General features: G+C 41.1%; 2 long non-coding RNA genes across 10 annotated transcripts in view; one reads left to right on the top strand and one right to left on the bottom strand.

Moving 5' to 3' along the window:
- The window catches only part of LOC147348293 (uncharacterized), a 360,187-nt gene extending 333,909 nt beyond the window's left edge, over nucleotides 1-26,278 (top strand). Inside the window, exons 4-5 of one of the 2 annotated variants that reach the window (XR_015151369.1) lie at nucleotides 21,657-21,734; nucleotides 23,016-26,278. This is a non-coding gene — a long non-coding RNA (uncharacterized LOC147348293). The remainder of the gene's footprint in view (nucleotides 1-21,656; nucleotides 21,735-23,015) is intronic. The other variant, XR_015151377.1, reaches the window with a different exon arrangement.
- LOC147348292 (uncharacterized) overlaps nucleotides 1-26,768 on the bottom strand; it is a 160,306-nt gene that overhangs the window by 106,924 nt on the left and 26,614 nt on the right. Inside the window, exon 3 of one of the 8 annotated variants that reach the window (XR_015151416.1) lies at nucleotides 22,948-23,079. The exons of the other annotated variants lie outside the window; for them this stretch is intronic. This is a non-coding gene — a long non-coding RNA (uncharacterized LOC147348292). Of the gene's footprint in view, nucleotides 1-22,947; nucleotides 23,080-26,768 lie in introns of those variants that run through there. 8 annotated transcript variants of the gene reach the window in all.

Raw genomic sequence — 26,768 nt, 5'->3', positions numbered from 1 at the left:
AGTTTCATGCATTGGAGAAGGAAATGGCAACCCACTCCAGTGCTCTTGCCTGGAGAATCCCAGGGACAGGGGAGCCTGGCGGGCTGCTGTCTATGGGGTCGCACAGAGTTGGACACGACTGAAGCGACTTAGCAGCAGCAGCAGCAGCAGCACCTTAGATGCTATCTGGGAGTCACTTCTCAAAAATTCTCAGAGCACTGCACATATCTAATATCTAGGACATAGAAGTCATATAATACATATTTAAAGAAAAACTTAAGAACAGTAGGTAGCACACATATTAGAATGGCCAAAATCTGGAACACTCGCAACACCAAATACTGGTGATGTTGTGGAACAACAGGAAGTCTCATTCATCGCTGGGAATGAAAAATGGTAAAAGCTACTTTGGAAGACCGTTTGGCTGTTTCTTACAAAACTAAACATACTTTTGCCATGCAATCCAGCAATCACGCTCCTTGGTATTCACCCAAAGGAGTTGAAAACTTACGGCCACAGAAAATCCTACACGTGGATGTTTACAGCAGTTTTATGCATAACTGCCAAAACATGGAAGCAACCAAGATGCCCTTTAGGAGGTGAACAGGGATAAATAAACTGTGCTATAACCTGATAATGGAAATTACTTAGCACCAAAATGAAATGAGCTATCAAGCCATGAAAAGACAAAGAGGAGCCTTAAATTCATATTACTAGGTGGAAGAAGCCAATCTGATAAGGTTACATTCTGCATGGTCTCTACTTTATGACATTCTAGAAAAAGCAAAGGAAACAAAAAATTTAATGATTGCTGGGGTAGTGAGGAACAGGGGAGGGATTAGTAGGTAGAGCACAAAAGGCTTTTCAGGGCAATGAAAATATTCTATATGATACCATAATGATGGATACTTGTTGTTATATATTTGTCCAAACCCATGGGATACACAACACCAAGACTGAGCCCTAAGGTAAAACTATGTACGCTAGGTGATTATAATGTGTCAATGTAGTTTTCAGTAATACAAACAAATGTAACCTAAGGTGTGGAATATTGACCATAGCGGAGGCTGTGGACGTGTAGGGCAAAGAATATATAGGAAACTTCTGTACTTTGCTCTCAGTTTTGTGACTAACTCAAAACTCTTTTAAAAAGAGTCTTTAAAAACAAACCAAAAAAGCAGTCACGGATAACTTCTGAGAAGTCAAAGTGTTCATCTCACAGTCATATCCAACTCTTTGTGACCCCATGGGCTATAGCCAACCGGGCTCCTCTGTCCATGGAATCCTCCAGGCAAGACTACTTGACTGGGTTGCCATTTCCTTCTCCAGGGGATCTTTCCAACCCAGGGATTGAACCCAGGTCTCCCGCATTACAGGCAGGTTTCTTTATCGTCTGAGCCAGCAGGAAAGCCCCAAAAGAGTCAAACTGAGCTTCATATCAGATCTATGTAGGATGTCGGAGCTTGGAGCCCAGGTCCAACAGCTTAAAGGTCCCTCACGGTCCAGCTGTGTCATCAAAGGCAAGTCAGTTAACATCACGTTCCTCAGTTTCCTTAGGTGTAAAATGTGAATTATAAACACCCCATTGGGTATTTGGAGGAATGATGGGTGCTGCCCAGTGTCTGACACTTAGCAGTCAATAAATGCTAATTCTTTTTAATAAACTCTAGAGAAGGCTCTGTGTGCTATGCTGAATGAAAATACACACCTGGTTTTAAAGTCTCTTTTTTCCCTGAGGTTCTTTCTAAACCTTGTGACATTCGGCTCTCTACTGAGCACTGATCAGTCTTAGAGTTCTTCCACCCTGTGCACGACTGTGAACCTTACCATACTAAGTACACAACACACACCATTGGCACCTCTTGTTTAACCAACACTTGGCTCCCTTCCAGAGTGGTAGTCCTCAGTTGCAAATTCCTATCTGTTTAACTCTCTAAAAGCAAAGTGTAAATTGGAGCCAAGCATATCATTCCTGGCATTCTTGCTCTGATGAATTAAGGTGAACTATGGGCCCATTCCAAGATCCCCTGGAGAAGGAAATGGCACCCCACTCCAGTATTCTTGCCTGGAGAATCCCATGGACGGAGAAGCCTGGTAGGCTGCAGTCCACGGGGTCGCAAAGAGTCGGACACAACTGAGCGACTTCACTATTCACTATGGGCCCATTGCACAGTTTGCCCGAGATGCTGCGTATGTTTGCAAAAGTACATGCCTGGAAACCCAGGGAATTTTAGAAGACATTCTTCCTAGCTGCATGCAGCTATAGGCACTGCCCTTCCTCCCATAGGCAGGAATATAAAGGGTGGCTAGATAAACAGTATTTGTGGGGAAGAGGTAGATCTCTTGTTGGTAGATGAGGATGGTAAATAGAAGAGTCTTATTATAGAAAAACTGGGCAGAAAGAAGTGACTGCAAATAGAATCCCGATACACAAGCAAAGGATGTAAGGCATTTACTGCATTTCCCTGTCCAGTGTTTATGCCTTCCTTTTTTGATATCAATGCCTCAGTTTCTTTGAAGAGTCTTCTAGTCCTTAAAGTTTAAGGTGGGCTTGGGAAAGACTCTGATGCTGGGAAAGATTGAAGGCAGGAGGAGAAGGGGATGACAGAGGATGAGATGATTGGATGGCATCACTGACTCAATGGACATGAGTTTGGGTAAACTCTGGGAGTTGGTGATGGACAGGGAGGCCTGGGGTGCCGCAGTCCATGGGGTCGCAGAGTTGGACACTACTGAGCGACTGATCTGAACTGAACTGGGAGGGAAAAATGACTCAGTTTCAGCAGAAAGAACTTTTCAGAACTTGTGCTGAAGCACTTTGGAAAGTCACTTTTTTCCCATACGGATGCCAAGATGACAGGGGGCAGCCTGCTTGAGAATAAAGCCGACACAGAGGAGCAAGATTGAGGAGGTAAGAGGTGTGGCTTTGTTGGGTCACTGGTCAAGAATCTGTATCTAGCCAGCCATGAATCCCCTGGACTTTTCCGTTACAAGAGCCAGGCAATTCCCTTTTTGCCTATGCAAGTTTCAATTATTTCCTGTCACCTGAAACTGAAAAAAAAAGTGACTCATTACTGAGGTATAAAAGAGGAAGTCACATCTACTTATCATATGTCATACTTTTCCTTCAAACACCAAGTACCTTCCATGTGATCTCTATATTGCTCTGTGGTGGCTGTATTTTCCCAACCACTTACTCACAAATTCAGCATAACTGCTCAGATAAGCAGAATTTTACTCATGAAACAACAGAGCATCTTGTCTGAAAATCAGAGTTACTCTGAAAACCAGGGACAGTTGGAGAAAACACATTCCCTGATAGTAATAATCACACAGTTTCGTTCCCTGGGTGAACTTTGGAGGCATGCGTTTCAAACTCACATTCCATAATTAAGTAATCAGGCTAAAAATAGCTTTGCTACACTCTCTGAGTAAAGATGGAAACACACTGCTGAAAGCCACTTATCTGCAGCAAACTCTGAGCTGGTTAGTCAATATTTGGACCTCGTGGAAAGAATCTGAGTGGGGAATTCAGTCTACACACCCCTTCTGCCATCTTGCCCCTTGGGAGTGAGCCACCCTAGTAACTTGGCTCTTCAGCATCTCAGGAACCACTTTGCTCTGCAAGGGTAACACATCTTGTATGTTATAGAAAGTTTCTCCTTAGAATCTGTGCAAACTCAAGTTTGTTCACTCCAGACCTAAGGTCTATGCATTATTATACATGATCATTTCAGAGATGATGGGTTACTAATTATTGTGGATTGGGAGCTGACAAGGGGTTCCTAAGGCTGTGGCTTCTACTGTGACTGTTGGAACTATAATTTGTTTTTGAAATCCAGAGGGCTACTGCTGGATTTAACCCTTACTATATTCCAGGCCCCGTATTAAATATTTTACATACACTGACCAATAAACTACTTAACAAAACTCCATAGCATAAGGTCTATTGATATCTCCAATTTACATATGAAGAAACTGAGGCTCAGAAAAAGTTGAACAAAATTCCCAAGATCACATAATTAGTAAATGATGGAACTGGGGCTAAATTCTAGGGCAATCACCTCTATTCCCCATAATTCATGTTCTCACATGCCTTTCTACATTTAAGTTTCTTATGAGAACTTTGGCATTTTACCTGGGAACATCAGTGTTCATTCTGATAACTTGAAAATACTTAATAAGAGAATGCAAAGATAATACTTTAAGCACACACGTAGCAGGAATACACAACAGTAAGAGTAACTCAGCATCTTCCCTGGGGCAAACACAAGGCTTGGGGAATACAGCAGCCTCATGAAGCCCCACAAAAGAAGCAATGACAAAGGAAGGCTCGTGGATTTCTAGGAAAAGCTGAGGGTTGCAATCAGAAACTTCTGTTCTGGCGTCTGCACTGCTCTGCAACCCGCTGGTTATCTGCACCTGGCAGGACTATTCACCCATTGGGAGCTCAGTTTTCTAATCAATAACAGAGTAAGGCTAGATGATCTCCAAAGTCTCTTCCAGCCCTGAAATCTGTGGAGCTTCACGCCTTCTTCCTGGATCCCTGAAGAGAACAGTAAGTAGACAGATATATGCAGGAGCATAGTTCTCAAATCCAGCGAACAGTAGAAAAACCTGGGGAACTTGTTGAAACAAGATTTCTAGACCTACAACCAGAGGGTTCCTTCCAGAAGGATGGAAGATCTGCATTTTTAATGAGCCTCCCAGAGCATTTTGCTATATGAATTGTGATTTGAAATGCTGGTATTCAAAGCATCAGCAGTACTCGGGAGCTTATCCCAAGTGGACCTTGGATCCTAGCCAAGATGAACTGACTCAGAACCTGCATACCAAGGTCTCTCGGTCATGCTCATGTAAGGGACCAACCTGGTTAATCTTTTTATTACAATAAAATTACTGGAATACAGTTGCTTTACAATGTTGTGTTAGTTTCTGCTGCAGAGCAGCAACCTGGTTAACCTTGATATTGTGCTCAGTCTTGATACCAAAGAAACTGCAGCAGCTCCTTACCTATTTGTTATTCATTCAATTTCTCCTGTGGTGGATGTTTTTATCCAGGAGAGATATAAAATTACTACTTCGAAAAGCGTCATCTGGAAGAGGGCAGAGCCAAAGACTTCAGTCCCTCAGGGCCATCTGGGAGTAGGGATTGTGTCAGGGAACCTGGACTGACCCAACCTCCAGGCCACAAACCTCACTTCAAACCAAGCTGCCTCACTTTAATCAGTTTTAGAAACTGGGATTATAGTTTGATTTTCTTTGAAAAAAGGGTTTCACTGTTTTCAGTGTTTTAAACTCATGCTCCACAGTGCCCCTAAATACCATCAGTACCTTCTCCATGTTAGCCAAGAGATGGGCTAAGAGAATGAACCTGGTTTTGCTTTCCTACATGCTTCCCTTGGGAGCTGAGATCTGCCCTTCAAAATGTCAAAACGTGCCCCTGTCCCCAGGAGGGCTGTTAAGTTACTTTCCTATCTTACTTTAATATACGATGACCATGAAAGACACTAATGTGGAAAATTCTGAATTTGGCTCACATGCTGGTCCCAGTTTGTCTAATGAAAGCTCCATGTATCTTTTCTTATAATGCAAAATGTTCCCACCAGTCAATGGGAACTTGATCTTTAAGGTAAATATAAGCAGTCCAGATCCTTCTTTAGACCAAGTATTTTGGGGACATGGTCAGTGATTAACATCACTTGGTGGCTCTAGAGTTAGAGTCTCAGAACTTACTCAATAAAAAAGTCACAAGGGGCCCAGGAAAAGACAACCTCAGTTTCATTAACACCTAACAAGTGATTGTCAATGGGGATGCATGTGAGAACCACCTGGGGACCTTGGAAAAATCTTGATGCCTAGGCCACATCTTACTAAATCAATTTCTAGGATTAGGTCTCAAACTTTAATGGGACCCTAGATGATTCTAATGTGCAGCTTCATTTGAGATCCTCTGACCAGCACACCAGATATGGGAGTCCTGGAGATGGAATCCTATCAGATACATGCTCATTGGCCCTATGCCACCCTCTCTTGTTCCTCCTCTCCCCTATCTAGATCATTCAATCACTTAGCACTTATTTATTGGAACTCCACTATATACTCATTTGGAACTAGAAATCAGAAATTCATAAATCCTATCCTTGTGGAACTAAGAGTACTACAAACAAAAGTGAATTAGAGTGAAGTTAAGTCAGAAAGAGAAAAACAAATATCGTATATTAATGCATATATGTGGAATCTTGAAAAATGCTACAGATGAACCTATTTGCAGGGCAGGAAGAGAGACACAGACAGAGGAAAGAAAGACTGTGGACACAGTGAGGGAAGGGACTGGTAAGATGAAATGGGCGATTAGGATTGACAAATACACGTCACCTTATGAAAAATAGATAGTGGCACATGCTATAAAGCACAGGAGGCTTAGCTTGGTTCTCTGTGATGACCTAGATGGGTGGAATGGGGCTGGGGAGTGTGGTGGAAGGGAGGCTCAAGAGGGGAGTGATATATGAATACATAGAGCTGATTCACATCATCGTATAGCAGAAAGGAACACAACATTATAAAGCAACTATACTCCAATTAAAACTTTTTCAAGTATGAATAGGTGCTACAAAGAAGACAAAATAGGGTGCTGCTGCTGCTAAGTCGCTTCAGTTGTGTCCGACCCTGTGCGACCCCATAGACGGCAGCCCATCAGGCTCCCCCGTCCCTGGGATTCTCCAGGCAAGAACACTGGAGTGGGTTGCCATTTCCTTCTCCAATGCGTGAAAGTGAAAAGTCAAAGTGAACTCGCTCAGTCGTGTCCGACTCTTCGTGACCCCATGGACTGCAGCCTACTAGGCTCCTCTGTCCATGGGATTTGCCAGGAAAGAGTACTGGAGTGGGGTGCCATCGCCTTCTCCGAAATAGTGTGCTAATGTGTAGGAATAGCCTCTCTGAGAAAATGACATTCGGGTTCTGAGCTGACATATGAATTTGGATAAGAACAGAACTATAAGACAAACTGAGGTAGAAGCTCTTGTGCAAGAGGAATAATCAGCACAAGAGCCCCCCTCCCTCCATAGGAGGGAAAGAGCTTGGTAAATGGAAATGAGAACAGATAAGTCAGGAAGGCTGGGGCAAAGTGAATTGGGAGTGAAGTTAAAGGAAATGAGATCAATATGGGCCAAAAATGAGATGGTGTTTGCCTTTACAGGGCATAAAAAAAGAGTGGAAGAGAGAGTTTGATAGATAAATTTAACAGTGGGAAAATATCTATACAAAAGATGATATGTATCACATGAAAAATGGCCAATACTCTAACATGAGATTGCACTTTATTTTATCTTAGTTTATGGCAAGGAGGGAGAGCCTGGAGACAGATACTAGAGTTGCATGGGAGAGGGGTTCCCTCAATATTCATTCCTGAATATTCATTGGAAGGACTGATGCTGAAGCTGAAACTACAATACTTTGACCACCTGATGAGAACTGACTCATTGGAAAAGACCATGATGCTGGTAAAGACTGAAGACAGGAGGAGAAGGGGATGACAGAGGATGAGATGGTTGAATGGCATCACTGACTCGATGGACATGAGTTTGAGTAAGCTCCAAGAGTTGGTGATGAACAGGGAAGCCTGGCATGCTGCAGTCCATGGGATCACAAAGAGTTGGACAGAACTGAGTGATTGATCTGAACAGACTGGGGTTCCCTCAAGATGGTTGGCACACTTTGTCCCTCTTCACTGTAAGAGCAACTCTCTTCCACTCCCTCAGGGATGTTATTCTGACCCTTCTGAGCAACTACTGCTAGCAAGGTGGGCTATATCCCATGGTTCAAAACACAATAATAGGCACACTCAGCATTTTCAGGCGTGCACCTGTCTACTTCACTCACCCTGAACTTCAAACACCTGTACCTCTGACACAGTCTATCACGGTGTCCCACAGCACCTCAAACGCACCATGACCAACACTGAACTCATCTTTCTTCATAAATAGACTGGTATCTCCTCCTATAATCTCTCTGTGAGTTGATATCAACAGATGGTCGTTGAGGCTGGATCATCTCATGGTTTCCTCACTCACAGGTCTGCTGCTTGGGCTGGGTTGGCCAGAAGAGCTGAGTGGGAGCTTAGTCAGTTCCGTTCATTCTCCTCTAACTTGGGCTTTTTCACATCATGGTGGTCTCAGGATTGTTAGATTTATGCGGTTACTGCCTTCTCCCTAAATGAATGTTCCAAGAGGCAGGAAGTAGAAGTTGCCAGTCTGTTAAGGTTTGAACCTGAAAAGTCACAGCATCACTTCCTCCATATCTTTATCTGCCTGCTCAAATCAGTGTCTGAGCTCATGCGGTAGGAATCAAAGATTCACCTCTCAGTGGGAGGATTGTTGATAAATTTGTAGTCATGTTTTGTCCATCACACATATAAAGTACACACACACATACATATGCTCTCTCTCTATATATATACACACATATATTTATATACATATACAGTGTCTGATAATGTTAAATTATAATCTTTCAAATTGAATCTACTCTGCTGCTGCTAAGTCACTTCAGTCGTGTCCGACTCTGTGCGACCCCACAGACGGCAGCCCACCAGGCTCCCCCATCCCTGGGATTCTCCAGGCAAGAACTCTGGAGTGGGTTGCCATTTCCTTCTCCAATGCATGAAAGTGAACAGTGAAAGTGAAGTCGCTCAGTCGTGTCCGACTCTTAGTGACCCCATGGACTGCAGCCCACCAGGCTCCTCCATCCGTGGGATTTTCCAGGCAAGAGTACTGGAGTGGGGTGCCATTGCCTTCTCCGGAATCTACTCTAATAGTAACTAAATGTTATCCTTATTATCTTACAGTGATATCCTTCAGTCTTTTTATAAACTTACTGGACCAGCAGATGTTGGGGGAAGACAGAGGAAAGTAACCAATATCAGCCTTGGAAAGAATCATTAACTTCCCTGTCAGAGGCGTGAGTCACCCTCCATCTATTGGACACTGTAGGGTTGCAGGAAGTTCCTATCGTAATCTTTCCAATGTAGGCATTGTGCAGTCCCAAAAAAGAAGGGGCAGGCAGGGAGACTCATCTCATTGCAAATGCAGGAGCTTCTGTATTCTTCTGTGTAAAAGGTGGCCCATCAACAGAGAACAGGATATGCCAGTGTGACCATGAGTCATTAAGCGAAACCATGGCTGCTTAGGTTGAAATGTCTGCCAAAGCTGGGAGCAGTAAAACTGTCCCAGTCTCCCACTCCCTCCCAGGAAGGATCAAAGAAGTTTCATCTCAAGACATACATGAGGAGAGGAAAGAACATGGTATCTGAACTTCTCAAATACAGATATGGTTGGATCCTTTATAAGGGTAAGGATAGAACCACAACTTTTCCTGAAATACATTATGAGGAAAAGGTGAAAATGAGCCAACCTAAGAATGTATTAGATACATAATATGTAATATAATTGTCTTCAAATCTAATATATTAGACATATTGCTGCTAAGTCACTTTAGTCGTGTCCGACTCTGTGTGACCCCATAGATGGCAGACCACCAGGCCCCGCCGTCCCTGGGATTCTCCAGGCAAGAACACTGGAATGGGTTGCCATTTCCTTCTCCAATTCATGAAAGTGAAAAGTCAAAGTGAAGTTGCTCAGTTGTGTCCAACTCCTTGCGACCCCATGGACTTCAGCGTATCAGGCTCCTCCGTCCATGGGATTCTCCAGGCAAGAGTACTGGAGTGGGGTGCCATTGCCTTCTCCAATTAGACATATTAGATCTGAAGATAATTCATTATGACCAAGTTGGGTTTATCCCAAGTATGTAAAGCTACTAGACATTGGAAAATCTAACTGATGTAATTCACCCCTGAATATATTCCTATAGTTGGTCTCTAAAGATGACCTCTTGCCATCGCGTCCTTATGTTGTCCCTTTGGACCTGAATCTAGGCTAGCCTGTGATTTACTTTAAACCATTGAATATGGCTATGCTGATTTCAGGAAAATGCCTTAAAGCCTGGAAACTCCTGCTTCACACTTTGGGCCACCATGGAATACATCAGCTACCAAGCTGGAGAGACCTTGTAAAGGCCAAATATAGAGACCATGGAGAGAAAAAGGGCCCTGAGACTATGTTGGGAAAGACAGGAACAGCATTCTCAGCATGCCAGCTGCACTGGGACTTCCAGAAACCTCCAAGGACGTGCAAGGCATTTAATGAGCCATCTGGGACCTTTCAACATCCAAGCTGAGAATCCAGACGAATCCAGAGCCAGAGCTACTGCCACTGCAAGAGACCACCCAAAAAGAATGGGAGAGAAACACCTTGCTGAACCCTCTTAACCCACAGAATGTAAGGGATAATAAACAGCAGAAATTTGGGTAGAGACTGTTATAAAACAATAGATAAAAGAGAAAATTCATAAAACAATAGATAAAAGAAAAAAGATCATTTCAAAGAATGCAGAAATGCAGAAAAAACATTTGGGATCAATTCTACATTCATTAATGATAAAAAATAACAGAATGGACCTAACTTCCTTAATCCGATAATGGAAATCTATGGAAGAAAAAGAAAAGAAAACCCTGACAGTCATCATATTTGAAGGCGTATTCTCATTTTAAGTTAAAAAACAGACAAACATTCCCACTGTTACCACTTTTAATGAGAATTACATGGAACGTTTCAGTCAGTGCAGTGAGGCAAGGAAAATAAAAATTAGAAAAATAAAATTAATAAAAAGCATAGGAATTAGAAAGCAAGGAACAAATCCATCATTTAAAGATTGTATTTACGAATACAAAAGAAACCAAAAGAAAAAAAACCAAAAAGTCACCAAAAGAAACTACAGATATATTATTTACAGATATATAATGAGATAAATATATTCTCTAGATATAATATTAGTATGAAAAAGTCAACAATACTAAAGAGTTGCAAACACAAATAAAAATTTTTAAATAGCACTCAGAATAGCATCAACAATATGTAACAATAAATCTAAAAACTGAATTAAGACTTCCACCGAGTAAATCATAACATTTTATTAATGGACAGTTTAAAAAAAAAGAGAGACCTAAATAAATATTCATAGATTGAAAGCCTCAGTACTATAAATATATAAATTGTCCTCCAATATAAGCCCAACTAGATGTCCCAATTTTTTAACATGATAATTTGTTGATATTGTTGTTTAGTTGCTAAGTCATGTCTGACTCTTTGCAAACCCATGGAGTGTAGCCCAGCATAAATGTAGCCCTGCTTCTTTGTCCAGGAATAAACTGAGTATCAAATGTGTTGGAAAAGAAAAGGATGAATAAGCAATGAATAAGCACCAAGAAGAACAGCAATGTGGGAAGTGTGCCCCATCAAGGACCAAAAATTACCATGATATGAGACTTAACTGTGGATCAGTGATGCAAACAGACCAATGGAACAGAATAGTGAGCCCAGAAACAGACCCAGGCATGTAATATGGGCATTTCCTGCATGACAGAGGTATCATGGCTGCTTGGCAGGGAAAGGACAGATATCAATAAGTTTTGCTAGGACAACTGCATATCCATGTATTTTTTTAAAAAGAAAAAAATTATACCTCTACCTTACATTATATATAAAATAATACCAATTAGTTTATGATCCAAATAGGAAACTATAAACTATAATACAGAAGAATATTTTCACAAGTGTAATGTAAATAAGAATGCCTTAAACAAAATGCAAAGAACCATAGGAAATGGTTGCCCATTTCACTACATTAAAAAAAAAAAAACTTTACCAAAAGACACTATTAAGAGACTGAAAAGAAAAACTATAAGTTAGGGAAACAACCAATGAAGGGCTTGTTTTCAGAAAATTAAAAGAACAATTCCAAGACAATAAGACAAAATGACACAATAGAAAAGCATCTGCAAAAGATTCAAGTCTTTTGCTTTATAAAAGATAACATAGACCAGTAAGTATAAAAGAAGGTATTTGATCTCTTCAAGCTGGTTTTAGGAAAGGCAGAGGAACCAGAGATCAAATTGCTAACATCCACTGGATCATTGAAAGTGCAAAAGAGCTAACAAACACATGAAAAGATGCTCAACATGACTCATTATCAGAGAAATGCAAATGAAAACCACTATGAGGTACCATTTCACGCCAGTCAGAATGGCTGCTATCCAAAAGTCTACAAACAATAAATGCTGGAGAGGGTGTGGAGAAAAGGGAACCCTCTTACACTGTTGGTGGGAATGCAAACTAGTACAGCCACTATGGAGAACAGTGTGGAGATTCCTTAAAAAACTGGAAATAGAACTGCCATATGACCCAGCAATCCCACTACTGGGCATACACACTGAGGAAATCAGAACTGAAAGAGATACGCATACCCCAATGTTTACAGCAGCCACTGTTTACAATAGCCAGGACATGGAAGCAACCTAGATGTCCATCAGCAGATGAATGGATAAGAAAGCTGTGGTACATATACACAATGGAGTATTACTCAGCCATTAAAAAGAATACATTTGAATCAGTTCTAATGAGGTGGATGAAACTGGAGCCTATTATACAGAGTGAAGTAAGCCAGAAAGAAAAACACCAATACAGTATACTAACACATATATATGGAATTTAGAAAGATGGCAATGATAACCCTGTATGAGAGACAGCAAAAGAGACACAGATGTATAGAACAGTCTGTTGGACTCTGCGGGAGAGGGTGAGAGTGGGATGATTTGGGAGAATGGCATTGAAACATGTATAATATCATATGTGAAATGAATCTCCAGTCCAGGTTTGATGCATGATACTGGATGCTTGGGGCTGGTGCACTGGGATGACCCAGAGGGATGGTATGGGGAGGGAGGCGGGAGGGGGGTTCAGGATGGGGCACATGTGTACACCAGTAGTGGATTCATGCTGATGTATGGCAAAACCAATACAATACTATAAAGTAATTAGCCTCCAAATAAAATAAATAAATTTACATTAAAAAAAAAAAGAAAGCAAGAGAGTTCCAGAAAAACATCTATTTCTGCTTTATTGAATATGCCAAAGCCTTTGACTGTGTGGATCACAATAAACTGTGGAAAATTCTTCAAGAGATGGGAATACCAGATCACCTGACTGGCCTCTTGAGAAACCTATATGCAGGACAGGAAGCAACAGTTAGAACTGGACATGGAACAACAGACTGGTTCCAAATAGGAAAAGGAGTATGTCAAGGCTGTTTATTGTCACCCTGTTTATTTAACTTCTATGCAGAGTACATCATGAGAAACTCTGGCCTGGAAGAAGCACAAGCTGGAATCAAGATTGCCGGGAGAATTATCAATAACCTCAGATATGCAGATGACACCACCCTTATGGCAGAAAGTGAAGAGGAACTCAAAAGCCTCTTGATGAAAGTGAAAGAGGAGAGTGAAAAGTTGGCTTAAAGCTCAACATTCAGAACACAAAGATCATGGCATCTGGTCCCATTACTTCATGGGAAATAGATGGGGAAACAGTGGAAACAGTGTCAGACTTTATTTTTCTGGGCTCCAAAATCACTGCAGATGGTGATTTCAGCCATGAAATTAAAAGACACTTACTCCTTGGAAGGAAAGTTATGACCAAACTAGATCAGATCAGATCAGTCGCTCAGTCGTGTCCGGCTCTTGGGGACCCCATGAATCTCAGCACACCAGGCCTCCCTGTCCATCACCAACTCCCAGAGTTCACTCAGACTCATGTCCATCGAGTCAGTGATGCCATCCAGCCATCTCATCCTCTGTCGTCCCCTTCTCCTCTTGCCCCCAATCCTTCCCAGCATGAGAGTCTTTTCCAATGAGTCAACTCTTCACATGAGGTGGCCAAAGTATTGGAGTTTCAGCTTTAGCATCATTCCTTCCAAAGAAATCCCAGGGCTGATCTCCTTTAGAATGGACTGGTTGGATCTCCTTGCAGTCCAAGGGACTCTCAAGAGTCTTCTCCAACACCACAGTTCAAAGCATCAATTCTTCGGCCCTCAGCCTTCTTCACAGTCCAACTCTCACATCCATACATGACCACAGGAAAAACCATAGCCTTGACGAGACGAACCTTTGTTGACAAAGTAAGGTCTCTGCTTTTGAATATGCTATCTAGGTTGGTCATAACTTTCCTTCCAAAGAGTAAGTGTCTTTTAATTTCATGGCTGCAGTCACCATCTGCAGTGATTTTGGAGCCCAGAAAAATAAAGTCTGACACTGCTTCCACTGTTTCCCCATCTATTTCCCATGAAGTGATGGGACCGGATGCCATGATCTTCCTTTTCTGAATGTTGAGCTTTAAGCCTACTTTTTCACTCTTCACTTTCACTTTCATCAAGAGGCTTTTGAGTTCCTCTTCACTTTCTGCCATAAGGGTGGTGTCATCTGCATATCTGAGGTTATTGATATTTCTCCCAGCAATCTTGATTTCAGCTTGTGCTTCTTCCAGCCCAGCGTTTCTCATGATGTACTCTGCATAGAAGTTAAATAAACAGGGGGACAATATACTCCTTTTCCTATTTGGAACCAGTCTGTTGTTCCATGTCCAGTTCTAACTGTTGCTTCCTGACCTGCATACAGATTTCTCAAGAGGCAGGTCAGGTGGTCTGGTATTCCCATCTCTTTCAGAATTTTCCACAGTTTATTGTGATCCACACAGTCAAAGGCTTTGGCATAGTTAATAAGGCAGAAATAGATGTTTTTCTGGAACTCTCTTGCTTTTTCCATGATCCAGTGGATGTTGGCAATTTGATCTCTGGTTCCTCTGCCTTTTCTAAAACCAGCTTGAACATCAGGAAGTTCACGGTTCACATATTGCTGAAGCCTGGCTTGGAGAATTTTGACCATTACTTTACTAGCATGTGAGATGAGTGCAATTGTGCAGTAGTTTGAGCATTCTTTGGCATTGTCTTTCTTTGGGATTGGAATGAAAACTGACCTTTTCCAGTCCTGTGGCCACTGCTGAGTTTTCAAAAGTTGCTGGCATATTGAGTGCAACACTTTCACAGCATCATCTTTCAGGATTTGGAATAGCTCAACTGGAATTCCATCACCTCCACTAGCTTTGTTCGTAGTGATGCTTTCTAAGGCCCACTTGACTTCACATTCCAGGATGTCTGGCTCTAGGTCAGTGATCACACCATCGTGATTATCTGGGTCGTGAAGATCTTTTTTGTACAGTTCTTCTGTGTATTCTTGCCATCTCGTTTTAATATCTTCTGCTTCTGTTAGGTCCATACCATTTCTGTCCTTTATCGAGCCCATCTTTGCATGAAATTTTCCTTTTGTATCTCTGATTTTCTTGAAGAGATCTCTCGTCTTTCCCATTCTGTTGTTTGCCTCTATTTCTTTGCATTGATCGCTGAAGAAGGCTTTCTTATGTCTTCTTGCTATTCTTTGGAACTCTGCATTCAGATGTTTATATCTTTCCTTTTCTCCTTTGCTTTTTGTTTCTCTTCTTTTCACAGCTATTTGTAAGGCTTCCCCAGACAGCCATTTTGCTGTTTTGCATTTCTTTTCAATGGAATGGTCTTGATCCCTGTCTCCTGTACAATGTCACGAACCTCATTCCATAGTTCATCAGGCACTCTATCTATCAGATCTAGGCCCTTAAATCTATTTCTCACTTCCACTGTATAATCATAAGGGATTTAATTTAGGTCATACCTGAATGGTCTAGTGGTTTTCCCTACTTTCTTCAATTTAAGTCTGAATTTGGCAATAAGGAGTTCATGGTCTGAGCCACAGTCAGCTCCTGGTCTTGTTTTTGCTGACTGTATAGAGCTTCTCCATCTTTGGCTGCAAAGAATATAATCAATCTGATTTCGGTGTTGACCATCTGGTGATGTCCATGTATAGAGTCTTCTCTTGTGTTGTTGGAAGAGAGTGTTTGCTATGACCAGTGCATTTTCTTGGCAAAACTCTATTAGTGTTCGCCCTGCTTCATTCCATATTCCAAGGCCAGATTTGCCTGTTACTCCAGGTGTTTCTTGACTTCCTACTTTTGCATTCCAGTCCCCTATAATGAAAAGAACATCTTTTTTGGGTGTTAGTTCTAAAAGGTCTTGTAGGTCTTCATAGAACCGTTCAACTTCAGCTTCTTCAGCATTACTGGTTGGGGCATAGACTTGGATTACTGTAATATGAATGGTTTGCCTTGGAAATGAACAGAATGTGGTCCGCTGGAGAAGGGAATGGCAAACCACTTCAGTATTCTTGCCTTGAGAACCCCATGAACAGTATGAAAAGGCAAAATGATAGGATACTGAAAGAGAAACTCCCCAGGTCAGTAGGTGCCCAATATGCTACTAGAGATAGTAGAGAAATAACTCCAGAAAGAATGAAGGGATGGAGCCAAAGCAAAAAGAATACCCAGCTGTGGATGTGACTGGAGATAGAAGCAAGGTCCAATGCTGTAAAGAGCAATATTGCATAGGAACCTGGAATGTCAGGTCCATGAATCCAGGCAAATTGGAAGTGGTCAAACAAGAGATGGCAAGAGTGAATGTTGACATTCTAGGAATCAGCGAACTGAAATGGACTGGAATGGGTGAATTTAACTCAGATGACCAACCTAGATAGCATATTCAAAAGCAGAGACATTCCTTTGCCAACAGAGGTCCGTCTAGTCAAGTCTATGGTTTTTCCACTGGTCATGTATGGATGTGAGAGTTGGACTGTGAAGAAAGCTGAGCGCCGAAGAATTGATGCTTTTTAGCTGTGATGCTGGAGAAGACTCTCGAGAGTCCCTTGGACTGCAGGGAGATCCAATCAGTCCATCCTAAAGGAGACCGGTCCTGGGTGTTCACTGGAAGGACTGATGCTGACTGAGGCTGAAACTCCAATACTCTGGCCACCTCATTCGAAGAGTTGACTCATTGGAAAAGACCCTGATTCTGGGAGGGATTGGAGGCAAGAGGAAAAGGGGATGACAGAGAATGAGATGGCTGGATGGCATCACCAACTCAATGCACATGAATTTGGGTGAACTCCAGGAGTTGATGATGGACAGGGAGGCCTGGCATGCTGTGATTCATGGGGTCACAAAGAGTCAGACATGACTGAGCGACTGAACTGAATTATCTGACACACACAAATAAAAAACAAAATTAAATAGCTCTGTACATCTACTAGTTTGACAAAAAATGTAATGCTCTGAAAATGCCAAATATGGGGGGAGTGTAGAATACTGAGAATCCTCATACACAATTGGTGTGAAAAATATAATCACTTATTTTGGCGTTGTGTACTCAAATCAAAGATATATTTATCCCATGAATCAATGATTTCAATCTTAGAGAAATGGTGCACATGTGCCCCAGGATTATTGTAGCAGTGTAAATCTGGGATGTCCATGCTGAGTATAGTAGAAAAATCTTGGTATATTGATACAATGGTAGGGCTTCCCAGGTAGCACAGTGGTGAAGAATCTGCCTGTCAATGAAGCAAGAGGGAAGAGACGCAAGTTCAGTCCCTGGGTTGGGAAGATCTCCTGGAGGAGGAAATGGCAACCCATTCCAATATTCCTGCCTGGAAAATTCCATGGACAGAGGAGCTCTGGCAGGCTACAGTCCATGGGGTTGCAAAGAGTCAGACATGACTGAGCACTCACACATGCACATATAATGGTATGTCCTGCTGCACTGTAAATGAATAAGCTACATGGATAAATTTTACAAACATACAAGGAGCCAAAGAAGTCAGATACAAAAGTATGCTTCCATTTTTATAAAAGTTCAAAACCAGATATTTTAGGGTATTCATTCATATTTAGTAAAACTAAGTATAAAAGATGAACATCACAAGGGTGGTTACCTCCAGGGAAGCCTGGGGAGTTGTGATAGGTAGGAGCTCATGGGCTGCTGGTAGTCATCTTTTCCTGGTCCAGTGTGGCAATTATACTAGTGTTCTCTTTCCTTTCTTTTCTTGTCTTGTTTTTTGTGGCAAAGTATATATAACCTAAAATGTACCATTTTAACCATTGTTGAGTACACAGTTCTGTGACCTAAGGTATATTCATACTGGCATATGACTACTGCTGTTCCTTTTTGCATGGACTCAACTAACTGTAAAAATGTTTTCTGTGCTTTTCTGTATGTTGATTATCTCTCACAAGAAATGACACCAAAACTGTACAAAACCAGGGAGGTACGTGTTCAAAGGTTTGGTTACAGAGGTATCAACCTTAACACTGTTTGTGATAGGAAAGAAGAATCTGAAACACTGAACCACTGTTTTGGATCACAGGAAGTGATGAATCAAATATCTCATCACATATAGAGCCACAGAAGGGAATTCATGCAGCTTCCAGAGAGGAGAGCATAGAGCAGTATTTTATGGCATAGCATCTAAAGACAACTGAGGGATGCAGTAGGTGGGATAAGATATTTACAATACATCATGCATAAATATTCCAATGTTTTAAAATAAACTGAAAATATTTATGCAAGGAAAAAGACTGGGAAAATTACATTATAATGTTAACTATTGATTCTGTTTGGGTGATGTTTCATGAATGATTTCTGTTTTCATTATTTTGCTCATTGGTATAGCTTCAGTTTTGAGCAATGATGATGGATGACTTTTTAAGGGAAATCAAAAGGAGACAATACATCCTATTGGAAAACAACAGTAACAACAACAAAAGACTAGAGCTGAACCATTATGATAAAACAAAGAAGAAAATAAACTCTTTCTAGGGGAGTAAATTCATTTGTTTTTTGATGGATTAACAGTGACAATAAACACTTAACTACATGCGGTGGGTGTGGGGGGAATAAGAAACATGGTACTGGGTGTGAGGTATGTTTATAACAGAATACCAGGAGTATCCTATCAACTCCTATTCATCCATTTGAATGTAACTTTTCCATGACAATGACTTTTTTCCTACCTGGTCACTATGTTCTCCAGAGCCCTAGCTCCGATAGCAAAATCAACATCTAGCTGTGCGCTTTGGAAATAAGTAGGCAGCAGGGGGAGGGAGTGAGGGGAGTGACCCTCTAGAAGAGTCTGCTCCTAATTAAAAGAAAGGGAAAACCTCCAAATGTTGCAGGGAGGGTTGATAGATGGTCCTTCGGTTCTCATCCATCTGGTCTGCCGCCTCTTACAGAAACCAAGAGAGGAAATATGAAGTGTATCTAACACAGCAAATGAGGGGAGTCATTTGGGTGATACAGTACCAGCTCCCCTTAGAATGTGTGAGGTGAACTGAGCAGTGAAACAAAGGGCACCAGTTACAGCATTCACATCTGACTTCACACTGGGCACCCAGGTACCTGAGGACACAAAACAATGGGCGCATATAGAAGGCTCCACACTTAACACACAAATATTCCTGGTAGAAGGGGTGGATTCACCCTGTGCATCCTTGTTAGCTCATCAGAATGAAATGTCCCAAACAGTAAGCGGTGGTATAATTTCCCCACTCAACTGATCCCCTTAGCCCTTGGGGCTATGGTCACCCTCCTGTCTGAGCCAGCACTTCATAAATTTACAGAAGGATTCACAGAATACTTATGCTAGGTAAAGATAGTCAAATATCATGAAGTAGACAAAAGATTCTCATGATCATTCTGGAGATATAAGGCATGCAACTATTATAATTTTTTATTATATGTGTCTATGGATGTCACGACATAAAAAAGATAGCAAAGTATTGGAGCTACTATAGGTCATGCTTGCATTAAATAAAATCTGGAAAAAAGAGCTTGTGGGGTTGGGGAAGGGGAAGTGCAGATGGGATTACATGCAAGTTGTGGTACTATTTTTCAATGGAAGTTGAGTTACTGTTAACAGGTGTGCTATAAAATAGGGGTCAGATGAATCTGCAGAAACTTAAGTTTAGAAGAGTATACATTGTTTCAGGAATACCTAGGGTCTTTGATGAAAATGCACTGTGATTCTGCTACACATTTCTACTATGCAAATAGAAATAAGATTGAGTTATTGTACAAAACATTTGTGACCACAGAATAGCATCTAAGGAATACGCTTTGAACATTTCTTCCGTAAAGAAATCCTTCTCTTGCTGTTTTATCCACTCAAGAGACACAGTGTGCTCTTCTTTTGCACAGCCTTCACCCAGCAAGTGAAAGAAAAGGATCTCCACACAATGCTTAAATACTTCCCTATCTGATGATATGACTTTCCCCACAATGGCTTTTCCTTGTAGTGAGGACTAGTGATAGACCTGATAAAGCTCAAACTACTAACAAGTGTCAGAGGTTTTCATCAACCAGACTAGATCCAGAGTCTTTGCAAAATGACTCCCCAGAACTCAGAGGTAGTCCACTGCTGAAACTGTTAATACTTGGCCAGAAAGTATACTTTGTCTTTGTTTTCAGTGTATTTTCCTTCCTGGAAGAAAAACACAAATGGGCTCAAAAGAAATAAATAGAGGAACGTATAGAATACCTTAAAAATGGCAGCTCTATGACTTTACCAAAAAAGAAAGAATGAAGGCATAATGTACTTATGTTCACTGACAAGCTTGCCACACTTAACAGTCACTTTCTATGGCACTCTTGACCTTCTTTGAAAACAATGGAATATAAATATTCAGTCAGAAGGATTATCCTATGGATGGAGTTAAGTTATAACAAGGACTAAATAAAGAACATGGTTAAGAATTATGCAGCCTTCTTATTTTACTTTTTCTGAGTTTCCATGTGCCCCCTCCCCTCTTTTGGCAATAACAGAAACTCAAGGCACAGGAGCAAAATTCAACTGAAGTCTATATGCCAAAAGAAATAGAACTTAGCATTTATACTCTGTTTCTGCTTCCACTTGGAAATTGTCTTTTCCCCCTAAGAAACATATTTAAAAGGATATAAAAGTGGCTTTCTATTTTTGGCCAGAAGTAGAAAATGAAAGACAATGGAGGAAAAAAAAATATTAGCTTTTCCAGACTTGAAATAACGTGTGATTTTTGCTGTTTTTCCAACTTTTGAAGCCAAGTCTGGTGAAATGCTTAATTCATTCAGCTGGTGAATCACCTTTCCTTTGTGGGGATATTAATGCCAAGCTAAAATTTCTCCATATGAGGAAGGGAAAAAAATTTTAAATGAGGTAAAGCTGGAGTAGATTGGCAAATACAATCAAACCCTGTCTTTACTTCATTACTTCTCCCTTCATTGTTTGGAGGTCCTGGAGCAGTGCATCATTGAAATGGCACCTCCGGGTGTTTCACTGAGACATAATTAAAATTGATGCTGTCATCTGGTGTTTCCTTGTGCAATTCGTCTAACTCCTTGCAAATGGCAAAACAGAGATCTTCATTATGACTTTGTTCAAGAAACTGTCCAAGATTTCCTTAAGGTGCTCTGGGAAAGTGTTAGCCCAACTGGAAGAGAACTTAAGCGTCACCAAGTTTCCTAAAGGGATTTCCTTAGCAATATATACAAGAGGTCCATTTGAATGGACCTGCTGTGACAGGCACGCTTGTATCCAAGATATTCCATGTCAGAGTTGAACAGCACTAATGAATTTTTTAAATCTCCTTTAGATTTATTTCTTCCCCCAAAAGTTCTGCTATCAGGTGCATAGTATGAACTTCCCATTGGAAAGAAGGCTATGATAGGGAACACGATTCTATCCTGATAGAGCCGCTCAAGGTTTAGAAGGAAGGCAGACATCTAGCTAGTAATTAACAACAACATGAGAGGAAGTAACCACTGTTGTGGATTTAACCTAGGGGTCAGGAAGGCCATCCTCCCTGAGGAAGCAAATTCAAGAAATCTCCTAATGGATGCTCAGTGAAGATGGGACAGAGGTGGGTACCAAGGTGAGGGAGAAACATGAGCTGTAGATCATCACAAACAAAAGGGCTACACACTCTTGTTTCTTGTCTTTCGTATTTTGGTCCAAGATAAATCTTTAGTTTTACATAGGCTAAGCCCACTTACTTCTCATACAAGACTGGTAACAAGATTGTGTTTTCTACTATTTTCATTTCTTCTGTTTCTTTAAAATAGGATGAATCTCAAAATAAGAGCTACTATTTGCTGAGCATTCACTTTGTGCCAAGCCTACTGAATCCTCACAAAATCTTTTATTTTATCCACTTATTTTGAGGGCAACTGGGATTTAAAAGGATACCCAGCCAGGCTATACCTGAGCTAGGATTCAAAGCCATATCTGAGACTTTCGAGGTCAAGATTTTCACCACTTTACTGGGGTTTCTTCATGTTTGGCTCTACAAAAAATTTCATTAAAACGATGGGGGTAGTGTGGAGGGGGTGCATATTTGTTAAAAAGATTCCCAGGACTCAACCAGCTGTTTTGAGTCTGAATCTCCGAGGATGTGGTCTGGGAATTTGCATTTTAACGAAGTCCCCAGGTGCTTGCCTTGCTTTTTAGAATCACTGAACTTCATCCATTTGTGAGAGGGAAGGGGGTGTTGGGGCGAGAGCGAGAGAGGGAGAGAAAGGAGACAGACAGACAGCCGCGGCAGTAGTTTACTGCTTTCTTGCCCATGCTCTTGGAATGCTCTCCTGCTTATTTGATGAAACACTGCAATGCAGAATGGTTATAATTTTCAGACAGCAACACATTTAGCTTCGCATTCTGGCAAGATGTCTAGGCAGAGCTCAGAGAGCTGCTTTATTCAGCCTTCAGCCAAGCTGTGAAAAGTAAGGCTTTTTCAGAGGAAGTGAGATAAGACAAAAACTTACAAAAACAAACATCCTGAGGCCCCTGTTCAAAAGGCCACTGGCAGAATCTATAGTCTAATGCGAAGTGAGCTAAACAAAACACATTTCAGGGCCATCCAGGAAACGTGAAGCAGATGCCTGGAAGCAGGATTGTGTTTTCAACCTGGGTAGAAATATCCTGGGGAGTGATGATATGGAATCAGACACAAAGTTCAGATAAAAACAACAAGGTTTGGCGGAGGGGGGTTGGGGGAAGGTGGAGGGGAAGGTGGGGGAGGTGGTTCAATAGGCAGTATACCCAGGATGGACAGGAGGTACTCTAGAGCAAGTTCAGTATAGAAGGGAGACCTACCGGTGCTCCAGTCTTAAAGGTGTATGTCCTACTTTTCTCCTCATTACAGGATGATCTGATGGCAACAAGTCAATGGAGGAGTGATGTTGAAGGCCCAATGGCCAGGGCCCAACCTGCAGAGGTTTTGATATTGAAAAAATGGTGGTGCTAGCCCCATCATCCTATTATGTACTTTAAAATGAAAAATAATACCAATTCAAAATATGAAAAAGGTAGTTCAGCAACATGCCAAGTTTTCTCCTGAGACCAAGTCAATGATTTTTGAAAATGCAAAATATATCTGTGTCCAGTAAAGAAAGAGAAAAAAGTTCTGTGTACTTCAACTTTACACTGTACAGAAGCTTAGTCTGATGAGAAAGAGTCTGTGAAATGCTTATCAGACTCCTTAGCATAGATGAAATACTGACTCAATGCTACTTACTATTATTTTTAATAATAGCAACCTATGTTCCCTAACTACATTTACTGCAGCTTCCTTCCCTTTAAAGGAATGCTAGGGCTCTCCCTTCTGTTGACTCATTTGTGCTAGTATTTTAGTAGGAGTAGTGTTAGTCGCTCAGTCAGGTCCGACTCTTTGTGACCCCATGGACTGTAGCCCAACAGGCTCCTCTGTTCATGGGATTCTCCAGGCAAGAATACTGGTGTGGATTGCCGTTCCCTTCTCCAGAGGATCTTCCCAACCCAGGGATCAAACCTGGGTCTCCTGCATTGCAGGCAGATTCTTTACTGTTTGAGTTACAGGGAAGACCTTTGCTAGTATTTTACTATGGGGCATTCTTGGAACTTGGCTCTGCAGACACGAGGAAGTTGATCTTCACTTCCCTCTCCTCAAAATCAGTCCAGTTCTCTGACCTGGTTTCCCACTGTTTCTTTCCTACACTTTCCCTGTCCCATCACGACATTTAATTAGTTATCATTTTTTGCTTGCACTTAATTAAAGAAACACTTTTACACTAATCTTGGAATCATTCAGTGAATGCCATTTAACTCTTGACATTTACTTAGGAAACGCCGTTTTGCAGAGTTTTTATAGCATGAATATTTGATGACTAGAGTAATTCCAGCCCCTCTCCAATTACAGGATTATTCCTCTTCTTCTATAAGATAATACCAGTCAGGCTGACCTTAAAATTCGTTATGACTCTGTCACACTGAAATTTCAACTGCATTTTGCATTTACATCATCAGTAATAACTGGGGAAGTTATAGTGTATTTTAGGATAACATACATATTTTTGTTATGCCTTGAAATTTTTCGTGTATTTTTTTTAACAAAAAATTTTCCTTGGGAAGTGATTTATTTTGCTACCAACAATTTTAAACACTTCAGTTGTCATGGTAGAGCCTAATTATCATTACAAGTAACTTTTTCCAGATCTGGATCTGGGTACAGGCAAGATATACTCTATGAAAAAAAGAGCAACAACAAAACTCTTAGCCAATATTTCCTTTGTTAAAAAGTTGCATTCAGGTCATTTAGTTCTGTTCATGACATCAAGGATGCCTATTTTTATGAAAAGCTGGTTTTACAGCAGGAAAATTGGCCTTTTCGTTATGATGCCTAATGATTCATGGTTGTTAGAGAACTCTTTCATAGAACAAAGCAGATTGGATTTGCTGGGGGAATTTGCATTCCACAGCATCTCTAAGGATCTCTATGGAGGCCAGGGATTTAAGTCCTGGAAATTGTGTTTGGGCTCCAAGTTGTTCAGTTCCATTTACTGCAGTCTCTGAGGGCGATTGTAAAAACTCGTAAAGAGGCAACAGTGTGAGCTGATGCAAGACCACTGCCAGCAAAACAGACCCAGGGGCCACCAGGGTCTTAGCTCTCAGGAACAAGGCAGAGATGCTCACTAAGAATGAACAGAAACAGACAGCAGAGAAAAGTAGCCATAAAAGAAGAACCAAAATGCACGCAGAATAGTTTACCTTTTAAAAATTACATTAAGAATTGTGGATTGATATACATACTGCTATGTATAAAACATAATCAACATAATCAATAAGGAACTATTGTGTGGCATGGGAAACTATATTCAGAATCTTATAATAACTTGGAAAAGAAGCTGGAAAAAATGCTACATACATGTATAGTCAAATATTATATATATATAGTGAAATACTATATATATACACACAGTATATATATGGTAATATATTAATATATTAAGAAACTTGTATGCAGGTCAGGAAGCAACAGTTAGAACTGGACATGGAACAGCAGACTGGTTCCAAATAGGAAAAGGAGTATGTCAGGGCTGTATATTGTCACCCTGCTTATTTAACTTATATGCAGAGTACATCATGAGAAACGCTGGGCTGGAAGAAGCACAAGCTGGAATCAAGATTGCCCGGAGAAATATCAATAACCTCAGATATGCAGATGACATCACCCTTTTGGCAGAAAGTGAAGAGGAACTCAAAGTTGGTGAAAGTTCATCAAAAGTTGATGAAAGTGAAAGTGGAGAGTGAAAAAGATGGCTTAAAGCTCAACATTCAAAAAACGAAGATCATGGCATCTGGTCCCATCACTTTATGGGAAATAGATGGGGAAACAGTGGAAACAGTGGCAGACTATTTTTTGGGGCTCCAAAATCACTGCAGATGGTGACTGCAGCCATGAAATTAAAAGATGCTTACTCCTTGGAAGGAAAGTTATGACCAACCTAGATAGCATATTCAAAAGCAGAGACATTACTTTGCCAACAAAGGTCCATCTAGTCAAGGCTATGGTTTTTCCAGTGGTCATGTATGGATGTGAGAGTTAGACTGTGAAGAAAGCTGAGCGCCGAAGAATTGATGCTTTTGAACTGTAGTGTTGGAGAAGACTCTTGAGAGTCCCTTGGACTGCAAGGAGATCCAACCAGTCCATTCTGAAGGAGATCAGCCCTGGGATTTCTTTGGAAGGAATGATGCTAAAGCTGAAACTCCAGTACTTTGGCCACCTCATGCGAAGAGTTGACTCACTGGAAAAGACTCTGATGGTGGGAGGGATTGGGGGCAGGAGGAGAAGGGGACGACAGAGGATGAGATGGCTGGATGGCATCACTGACTCGATGGGCGTGAGTCTGAGTGAACTCTGGGAGTTGGTGATGGACAGGGAGGCCTGGTGTGCTGCAGTTCATGGGGTCGCAAAGAGTCGGACATGACTGAGTGACTGAACTGAACTGAATATAGTAATATAGTAAAATACTATATATATACTGTACTTATCTTCTATATATAACTGAATCACTTTACTATAGATCAGAATCAAATACAACATTGTAAATCAACTTTATTTCAATAAAAACTTGTTTGTTTTGAAATAAATTTCATACTCTCTATGTCTGCCTTGGGATAGCCACAGTTTTCATGCCTCAGAAGCATCTCATTGAGCTGAGAGGATTCTTTCTCATACACACTTGCTCAATTCATCTAAGTTCCTGATTCTTCCATTTATGTCTACCCGCTGCTGCTGCTGCTGCTGCTGCTAAGTCGCTTCAGTCGTGTCCGACTCTGTGCGACCCCATAGACGGCAGCCCACCAGGCTCCCCCGTCCCTGGGATTTATTAGTAATCTTGGCCCAGATCATGTTTTATCACATTTATTCCACGCACATACTATACTGAGAGTAATAAATATCCTATTTCCTGAGTTCTACAGAGTCCACTCATCAAGTTAACATCGGGTTGTATGGAGAATACTGTATTGATACAGTAAGGTGTATCCCTACTTCATAAACTTTATTTAAAATATAAAAGAAGATAACTTAGAATAGGGTGCTCGTGGAACATTTAAGAACATAGTTTATAAGCATATG

This window comes from Bos grunniens, chromosome 22 (genome assembly GCF_055505025.1).
Source record: "Bos grunniens cultivar Pamir isolate PY7600 chromosome 22, Bosgru_T2T1.0, whole genome shotgun sequence".
Lineage (NCBI taxonomy): Eukaryota > Metazoa > Chordata > Mammalia > Artiodactyla > Bovidae > Bos > Bos grunniens.
This window is presented reverse-complemented; position numbering and strand designations above follow the sequence as displayed.